Source organism: Barbus barbus, assembly GCF_936440315.1.
Source record: "Barbus barbus genome assembly, chromosome: 41".
Taxonomy (NCBI): Eukaryota; Metazoa; Chordata; class Actinopteri; order Cypriniformes; family Cyprinidae; genus Barbus; species Barbus barbus.
The window spans coordinates 9,688,279-9,699,134 of record NC_136719.1 but is presented as its reverse complement, the minus strand read 5'-3'; positions in this window follow the sequence as shown (position 1 = coordinate 9,699,134).

Sequence of the window (10,856 nt, the reverse complement as noted above, 5' to 3'; positions counted from 1 at the left end):
GGCTACTCACAAAAAATTATCAAATGAGCGAAAGTTTAATTGTGAGATGTTAATGTTTGAATACTGTGAATTAGCATTTTCATGCTTTGTTTAATTGTGCCTTATATTGTTTTCTTGCAGGAATATAATAGCAAATTAAGTGTTACCATAAAAAACCCCGCAAAAATATTACAGGAATACCACAAAAATATAAAAAAAGGACCACAGGACTATTACAGGAAAGCCAGGTATTACTGCAGAAATATGACAGTAGTACCACAGGAATATCACAGATATATTGTGCTGGGGTTGATCCCATGCTGAGAAAAGCCCGGTGGTAAATCACTGATGATGCATCTTCTCATGCCGGCAATTTCCTTCCCCTCCACTGGGTCTGCACTTCTCTTCTAAACGTTTAATGCAAGCTGGAGAACGATTTGATGGTGCCCACAATACTATCCATAAAGATTAGCATTTCCCATTTTCAGACCAAGACCCTTCCATGTTTTATTCATGGAAAAGCTTGAGCTGTGTGGTCCAGAATTCTAGGAGATTTAGGTGGTGTACCAGTCGATTTGATCTGCCCTCCTACTCTTTTATTCATGAACGTCTCTCTCTTCTTCAATGTTTGAGGAGGAAAATTAGTGGCCAGTCCGGCTCCGGCCACACCGAGGCCTGAATGACAGCAATTTGTCTTTGCAGGAGCAAACATAATCAATGAGGAGTAGACAGTGGCATACGTGCTCAAACATTCAACCTCACACAAACACAAAATACACACACATACAAACATGAACCATAAGCATATATATATACAGGTTACTGCAAACACAAAGAACAAAACAATCTGGTAATCGCATATGCTAATGAGTTGACAGAAAACAGAGGAAAGAGCTGGGCAGCCATCTAATCAAAGGATTAGCATAACACTGCTCACACACAGATAAAAAAAATTAAGAGGAAAAGATCAGCAATAGTTCAAAGGTTTGACATGAACAATTGTTATGAACGATTTCATCCCTCTGACAACTCTCAAGGTTATGTGCATGAATGGTTTGAAAAGCTCATTTATTGGCTTGTGTTGCAGATGCCATTGGTTTTCAGATGGGTTTCCTTCAAGACTGAAGACAGTACCGGTATTTTTCATACAAGAGTGCTCTTAAAGTTGCAATGCTTTCTGTTGTTCTGTATTTTGACGTACATCTAAGTGAAACGCAAATGCAAATAAGCATCCCTTCAATTAAAAGTGTCATATGATGATGCTAAAAATAACATTATTTTATGTATTTGGTGTTATTGCAAAGTTTTAAAACATTATTTTCCACATAACGTACATTACTGTTGCTCCTCTCTGCCCTGCTTCTCTGAAACAAAGCTCATTTACAAAACTCATCGTTCTGAAAAGCGCAGTGTGCTCTGATTGGTCAGCTATCCAAGTGTGTTGTGATTGGCTGAATATCTCAAGCGTGTGATGGAAATGTTACGTCCTTTACCATATTTGGAAACACACAGCATCTCCACAACTTGGCAGCGGCAACAATACTACAGTGAGAATAAAAGTTACACCTTCTTTCTTTGCATAAACATACGGGAGGTGTTGTGCAAATCTTCCAACACAATGACGTAGATATGTGGGGGCGTGTTTAAATGAGGCATTTAGGAAGGTGTGGACGAGTCTTAACTTTTATAAAGAATATCTCTTTGGGTTTGAGACTTTAGTCTTTGCAACTAAGCAGAATTTTATTTGGGGGCCCCTCGGTGCCGCCAATACGGTTATTGTTAAAGCTAACACACCCATTATCAGTTTTGTTTGTTGTAGCTGTGTTGCTTACATCATACCATAGTCTGCCCGGCATGTTTGTACCCTTCTGTGATTGTTAATTGTAACAGTTGCAAACTTACAAGAGAGGTCAGGTGTTCATTTGCACTTTAACATTCAAAGTCTTAAAGTCTGTGTAAAGTCAATTCTGAGAATTGTTTGTAAATACATTATAAATGTTAGAAATGCATTGGACTGACGTTTACTTACGCTTTTTAAATAGCAAATTCTAGTAATCAGAACAAATAAAGAATGTGTAAATGATGGTCATGAAATTACGTGCATGCGACATTGCAGTTACGTTGCCAGTAAGTTATTAAGTTACCAATAGATTACCAATAGAGTACGTATCTGGGACGTGCTTGGTAATATTGCGACGTAAGGAGGACGTACTGACAACGTTGTGACTTGGTAATTTGATGGTAATAAAATTATGAACATGCGTCGTTGTAGTTACGTTGCCAGTTAGTCATTAAATTGCCAATATATTACCAATAGAGGACGTTTCTGGGACGTGCTTGGTAATATTACGATGTTAGGAGGACGTACTGACAACGTTGTGAGTTGGTAATTTAATGGTAATCAAATTACGGGCATGCGAAGTCGTAGTTACATTGTCAATTGGTAAGTCATGAAATTACCAGAAATTACCAATACGTCACGTAGCTGTTAGCTAAATAAACCAGCTGACAATGCATTTACAGAACAGAATGTTATTTTAATAACATAAATATTATTCGAAGTTGAACTTTTATTACAAGTTATACTTTTTACAATAAATATTAATATTAAACACAGCAGAGAGCATCTGTGCATAAAACAAAACAACCCTTAATATATATTTAATAATGGAATATAATAGACTCAAAATGTAGGCTGTGCTATATGTCCGAACTGACTGCAATACATTTTATGTATAATCATTTTCTTTAAATTTATTTTAAATCATTTTCTATATCATTTTAAAATTCCTTGTTTTTATTATTTTTATTTCCATGTTTTTATTGATTTTAATGTCTATTTCACTTTCTTTTATGTAAAGCACTTTGAATTACCACTGTGTATGAAATGTGCTATATAAATAAACTTGCCTTGCCTTGCCTAAGGTAAATAAGCATGTTCCTTTTAATTTATGATCTGTGCATTTAGCCAGAGCAAGTCTACTTGCTCCGTAGCAGCAGCAGCATAGCAGATCTAGTCCGCCAAGACCAAACCCGTCTCTTTCCAATTGTATTAATAAAGCTTTTACAATCCTTTCCGAGAGTTGTCATGACTGAAATAATTTTAAGATGTTATCAGTTTATGAAACAGAAGCTTATTTTTATTACAAAAATATATACCCAGGAAAGTTATTTTTTACGCAGGAGAAAAAAACTTTAATCTAAAACTAAGTAAAATATTATATTATAAGATATTAAGATTTCTATTTGCTGATGTTTTGATGTTCAAACTTGAGCTTCCATAAAACAAAAAGATACTCTACCTAGGCTATGCTAATTAACTGGGATTATAATAACCTGATGTGATCAGGGGTGTGTTTCCCAAAAGCAACTATGGTTGCTAGTTCTGTCGTAGAATTCAATGGAAATAACTACAATAGTTAGCTAACGATGGTTTTGAGAACCGCTGATTTGTGCCACAAAACCCCCATGTTGAATTTGTCCCCCCTCCACCTCGTGATCGATTTAACCCTTTAACACGCCACGCTTTGGCTGGCACTGAGAGAAGACAAGCTCTGTTTTTCTCCCAGCTAACTGGCCACTTATTTTCATGTATTTCGGGAGTAATAGGTGTATTTACGTGGTGTAATCCGACAGATCCACAAGGCAGCATCCAGCACATATTATCAACATGGTCATTATTGTGCCTGCATGACACGTCGCTATGGAAATAATACAATTATATGTATAGTTAATTATATGTATATGTATATATTTCGTATAATTACCACTGTCCATTAACATAATATATCACAAATTAAATTAAAATAAAATAAAATTTAATTTCATGTAGGCTACTCTTGGGGGCCCTAAGCAGCCGCTTAGTTCGCTTATGCCTTGGCCCGGCTCTGTTATATATGCATGAACAGCTTGTAACACTCCAAAGACAAAGGAACACTTGAAATCACATCATATGACCCTTTAAGATGATTTCAAAATTTTGGAAACCAACAGTTCACCACACAAAACAATTTGGGAAGCATTTTCATTCCATTTATAACTTGATAAGCAGCATATTAATTAGGCTGTCACATCTGCACTTTATTTATGATGTATTTTTTTTTGCTGAATGTGACCCTAACAGATCTGTGACCAATTTTTGTGTCACAGCCCACCAACTGAGAATCATTGCAATACACGGATCAATAGTCAGGATTGTTAGAGGTGAGAGATATGCGCTGTCGTCATATTTACTCCTGGAGGAAGAAAGATACTGTGCAAGGCAGGAGAGTGATTCAGAGCGTCTCTAGGGGCCAATGGCTCCATTTAAGCTAAAATGTCACTCAGCAAAACAAACTCCTCTCTCACATGACCTAAATACACCAGTGTTAGTCAACAAACTGCTAGTTTCATTCCAAACTGCTGCAAATTATTCACACATCTCTCTTTAAAGTGCTTTAAATTAGTCTAAGTTATTATTTATGTAGCTACTTGGTGCATTAAAAGTGAATTAATTTATTTCCTCATTATACAATTTTACCTCTAAACAAATGAATCGTACTTCTGAAAAAAAAAGAAAAAAAAAAAAGTTTTAAATTTAATCAAATAAATTACTGTTTATAAATGAGTAACTAGAGTCAGAATTTGTTTTTGATAGCAAATAACAACCTTGACATAATTTATTTAATTTCCTCTTTTATGTGATGTGTGAAGAAGGTGAACAGTCATGACAGTAACTGAATTAAACCGTGGAATTAAAGTGAATGTGATTAAGCAGGAACTAAGTCATAGTACTAGGGTAAAATCTCAGAAAAATAGGTAATAGGTAAAAAATTGGTTTCAAAAGGCACAAATTTGTCATTTCAAGGTGCTAATATGTACCATTAGGGGAACACTTATGTGACAGCGTTATACCTTGTGTTTGAGGGCAAATGTCCTACCAGCAGCCAGAGGCATTAAGTGAGAGAATTCCTGCTGGCAGCATAAATACGTTAACATAACATATTTAGCCTTCATTACAAATACACAACAGGACTTCCCAACGCATTAGACTTTTAATATTTGGTGATGTCATTTAATATGGTTTAGTTTTAGCCATAATATGCAATAATATCTGAGTGAAAGAACAGAAAGCTTTCTGTTAAAGATCATTAAGCACATGTGTTTCCTTGGTGCAGTGATACTGTAACGGAAGCTCTTACGCTCACTGATGTGTGACTGATGTATCTGCATATAAACATGATGCAGACCATGGGGAATGCTAAGCTGCTTTAGAGAGGAGATAAAAGGCATATAGTATGAAGGTCTGGCTTGCTTAGAATATTGGATTGCACTTTAATGGCCTCATTATGAATTGATCTTTATTCAAATTGTTTGAATTAAGATTTGAGATCAAAGATTGCAAATAAGATTACACTGTGTGCTCTGCACCCACACAGTCTGATAAATGCCCCGCTGTTTTACTACCTGGTATGGCTGGAAAATGAAACTGGCAGTACAACCAGAAAAGTGGAGACCCAAGTCAGACACACCTGAAGCAATATGTACAGGACTTACATCGTAATTGTGAATCAATAGGATCAAATACTAATCTTCTAAGAATCAAGAGAGAGAAAAAAATGACACTCCTAGGAAAAACTGTACAAAATAGAAATGGTTATTGAAAGTAATTGCAAGCTATCATTTTGATGAAAGCTTTGCTTCTGTGATTTCAGAATGACCAGGACAAGATGTTTTCTTTTCCTCTCTAAGCGCATAAAAAGAAAAGAAAGGAACAAAGCTCATGTGGCAATATCTCCTTTTTTTTATTATTATTGTGCACTTTGATTGCTAGCATATATGGAATCCCATTTCCACAGAAAGTTTTTCTCTGAATGCTCCATTCACATCTTGCAATTCTGTTTCACAATAAATACAAAAAGATAATTGCAGCTTCCTACAATTCTGACTTTTCTTCCCAGAAAGTTATCTAGCGATTCTGCAAGAAAAAAATGTCCAAGTTTTGAGATTTAAACCTGACATTTTGTGAGAAAAGTCACAATTTCCTTTATTTATAAATTAACTTTTTTTGTATACCGTGACAAAACAAGTTTCCATAGGAATCCCCATTAGGATACTTTTAGGATTGTTCCATATGGAGCTTATGATAAAAATTTTCAGTAGGGATTCAGTAGGATTTTTATGACTGGGAAATAGTCATTTGACAAAGTTCCTTCACACTCAAAACTATGTTTCATGTGTTAAAATGTTCCAAATGCCATGTCAATGCATCGAAGAGGAAATTCATACGTGGGCTGGAGAAGTCTGAAATGGGAAGTTACCTAACCTAAAAACACATCTTGCTTCTCAAGTCTGTGACCGAAAGCATTAGCCTTTAGAGTCCCATCACTTAAATTTTACCGCAAGCCATCCCTGTTATTCCTCTCTCCCGGAGGTCGTTAAAGCTTGTCATAATCAAGGAGAAAGGCTCCGTGACCTTCTGCTTTGACATTTCTGTCACTTGGCAATTATATAGCAAGAACACCTGAGGGGGAAAGGCATGCAGAGGCTGGGTGAGACAGGGTCTTCGCTAGCAGTAATTTGACATTGGGCGATAAGTGTAAACACAGAACATCATCCAGAGAAGCTGAAGAAAAAGAAGGAGAAAAACAGATGGTTCCATCACAGCCTTGATTGCAGGAGGAAGTGATGGCTTTTACACCTCTGCGTGGTTAGCTTCCTAAGTGGTCACTTAAAGGTCTGAGCTAAATGCATCAGAAAATTAGCCAGGCACACTAGAAGAGTAATCTTGTCAAGTTTGGTAACCTCAATTAGATCTCAGAGACAGGAAAATAAAATAACCATCAATTAATGTGTTTGTGTGCAATGTTCTCTCCTTTCAGCACGTTTCTTAAATGCTCTTCCTGGCTTTCCATGGGATAATGAGAGGAGATAACATGGTGAAGCATTTGACTGTAACCATAAGAGCTTGATTTTCACTCTCATCGTCACTGTTACAAGGGTTGGACATTACAAGTGAGAATGACATGGTGGACTTCAGCCAATCAGATCCCTTTAAAAAATACTAAAATTAGGAGGATATTTTAATTAAACCACTGACAGACGCATTGTGTGATTTAATTGAACATGCCTATTTAACAAAAGCCTACTGTGTAAATCAAACTCTTGACAATTACATGCACTTTTACTCACTGATTTAATTTACTCACTCACTGATTTAATTTACCATCCAAAGAACATTTAAATGAGTCTGTCTGAGCGCACTGATTTTGAGGGAGACGTTTTCTTAAAAAAAAAAAAAAATTTTAATTTTGCAATTGCAATCTGCATGACCTTCTTTTGTGGAACACAGCTAGATAAATAATGTTAGTGAATGCTGACCACAGCTGTCAAGAGAGATTTCTGAAGCTAGACTGTCAGTTGATGAAATGTTGTTAGTCACAAAGCTATTATATGGCTTTAGAAACTTCAGAATTATAGTACACAAGTCATATGTACTACTTGTCAAGCTCCAAAAAGGATAAAAAAGCATCATACATCTGTGGTCAACATCCGTTTGTATAGAAAAAGAGCAACATTGACAATCTGCTAAACTTCTCCTTTTGTGTTCCACCGGAGAAAAAAAAAATCATAAGGGTTTGGAATGACAAGATGATGAGTAAATGATAACAGAATGCTAATTTTTGAGGGAACTGTCTATTTAACTTTGCTAATCTATTAGTAATGTTGGCAAGAGAGACTTGATATACGGCTGGAGGCAGCACATTGCACAGGATATGACTAGGTAATGAGCAACAGGGGAAATATGACTTCAGACATGACATTTTGTGTTTACGTGTGTATATTTGAAGTGAAGTGAAGTGACATACTGCCAAGTATGGTGACCCATACTCGAATTCGTGCTCTGCATTTAACCCATCCAACGTGCACACACACAGCAGTGAACACACACACACCGTGAACACACACCCGGAGCAGTGGGCAGCCATTTATGCTGCGGCGCCCAGGGAGCAGTTGGGGGTTCGGTGCCTTGCTCAAGGGCACCTCAGTCGTGGTATTGAGGGTGGAGAGAGCGCTGGACATTCACTCCCCCCACCTACAATCCCTGCCGGCCCGAGACTCGAACCCGCAACCTTTGGATTACGAGTCCGACTCTCTAACCATTAGGCCACGACTTCCCTTATTCCCACAATTTAATACTGTAATCCAAAGGACTCCTCATTAAAACTCAATATTCAGACAAAACAGCTAAGGAAAGGACCAAAATAAGGAAACCGTGCAGCGTCGGTGCAGGGAAATATTAGAGCGCTCATTGCTCCCTAACACACTTCAGCCTGATGTGAAAGTGGCCATGTTATATCTTAGCACATAAGCTAGCAGTCCAACAGGATATGCAGGGAAGCGTATTATCATGCTCTAATGCGTATAGCATGTATTTGTGAGTGAATACGGCACGTGAACGTAATTGTGCGTGCTGCGGCAAGGGTTTGATGTTAATGCCTATGGGCACCCTAGGGGAACGATCTACACATGATTAAAATTCTTAAGAGAGATAAAGTGATAGCAGGAGAGAGAGAATAATAATAGCCACAAACAGATTTGGAGAGCCTTACATGAAATAAAATAGCTCTAACACAAACATGCACATGATAGAATTACTCACTAAAGTGAGGCAGGTGGCCAGATCCAAGCTCTTAATTGAAGCATTAGTGAAGGTTGCTTGTTACCGCCATAATGATTCTGTGAGATCAAGAGAGCGTGAACAGGTCATAAAAAGGATTCATAAATAAACTTGTGTGTAATTGAGTCCCATGGCCTGCGTTTGGTTTTTAAACATCTTTTTTTTTTGTCCTGCTGTGACTTTGAAGAAGCATCATATTTACATCAAATCACTTAAGGTCACATGCACACAGCATGCTTCGGAGTGAAGCATCTAAGGCCCCGTTTCCACTAGTGCGTTTTCGTTCTAAAATACATAACTTTTGCTATGGTTAAGTCTGTCGTTTACACTACTCCGGCGTTTTCAACCCTCAAAAACGGAGACTTTTGAAAACGCTGCAGGCCCCGTTTTAGTTTGAAAGCTCTGGGGTTGCGTTTAAGTGTAAACGGACCAAAACGGAGACTTTAGAAAATGATTGCATGGCTGGCCACATTCTCTCTACATATCATTGACAACCGTGTAAACCATAAGATCATGCTCATAGTTGTATCCATAGATATGTATAGGTAGATTCCTCATTCGACCGCTCCAAGCACGTAGACACGTCCGCCATCTAAATAATAGTGCATCTACCTATACATTACATATCTATGGTTGTACCTGCATGAATGGTCATGTGACATGCGTTTTCGGTTGTGCAGTGTTACCAAAATGATCGTTCCATGTTTGCACGCAACACGAGTCTCTCCGAAACTGAGACGACTGGCATGACCATAATGAACGCAACATTTGGGTATCTCGGCTGTGAACAAGAAACTTGAAGGGCAAAAGTTTAACCAGATTAATAACCGCTAGTTTAAACTAAAGTCAAATTAGCTGCTAAATACGCATTATGAAGGATAACCACCGCTGACACGTGTTAGGTTTGTGTGTGTAAAGCTGCGTGTTTTAAACAACGCACTCTGTGTGTACCTTAAGAACGGAAGGTGGGATAAACTACTGTGGGAACATAAAGTATCGCGACTTGTGAATGAAGGAATACACGCATCTCTGTGTGTATGATTTACTATGGGAAGCCAAAAGGTCAAAACGATGAATCAGTTGCTGCAAGTTTATTTGCGCGGGCCAACTGTAAACAATGCAGTGATCAACTGTATTGAGTTTACTGGGGTCTATTTAAGGGTTTATTGCGCTAGTTGCATCTAGTTGTTTTAGCTTAGTTTTCACTAAAAATCAAGACATTATTATTCCATGTTTATACACTGCACCTCAGACAAAACCGAACTTTTGCCTGAGTAACTGATGAGTGCTGGCATTCTAACTTCCGGTCTCCTTAGAAATCCATGTTAAAATAGTGTAAGTAAAAAAAAAAAAAAAAGGATAAACTGAATTATTTATACTGAAACTTTTTCAATATAACTGTGTGGTGAGTGGGGCGGGGCCGAGAGCCGTGGGAACGGAGCGAGGCCGGTGGAGTTAATGATAATGAGCGACACCTGCGACACTCACCGGTCTCGAGTCCCACGGAGGAGCTCCGGAAGGATAAAAGGAGGAGTGACGACAGTGGAAGACGAGAGAGGACCAGGCCTGGATATTATTTTATGTTTTGTGTGCGGCAGTCGTCCGTGAGGGGCTGCCGCTGTACTTTTACGTTTGTTTATTTTGATTATTAAATCGTTAAATGTTTGCCGGTTCCCGCCTCCTTCTTCCCGACCTACGAACTTTGTTACATTGGTGCCGAAACCCGGGAGGAAGGAGGGACACGCTGTCAGAGAGCCCTCGCTGCTGAGGGGGATCGCGGTGCTGAGGAGATCGGGCAGCAGGGAGTAGCGGGGACGGCCGCTGGCTGCCCGAGGCGACGGTGGTGCTGGAGCGATGGAACATCAGGTGGGACGGAAGGCTCGCTGCCGTGCTCCTGGGTCGAGGAGGGGGGCTGCCGTCCGAGAGGGAGCGGAGGAGTCGGCGCCATTCGCCGAGTGGCCGTAGCCTGCTGCCATCCGCCATGATGGGGAGGAGCAGGGAATGGGGGACTCGCTGCCGGCTGCCCTCGACCGGAGGAGCCATCGCCGTCCGCCAGGAGGCGGAGCGTCGAGCCGTCCACCAAAGAGGTCCAGTACCATCGCATGGCACCGCGAGTGAGAGCCTCTCAGCTGGTTGAGGACCAACCAGCAGTGTGTCCGGGAACCGGACCGAATTTTTTTTTTTCCTCTCTCCCCTCTCTCGTCTCTGGCACTCCTCA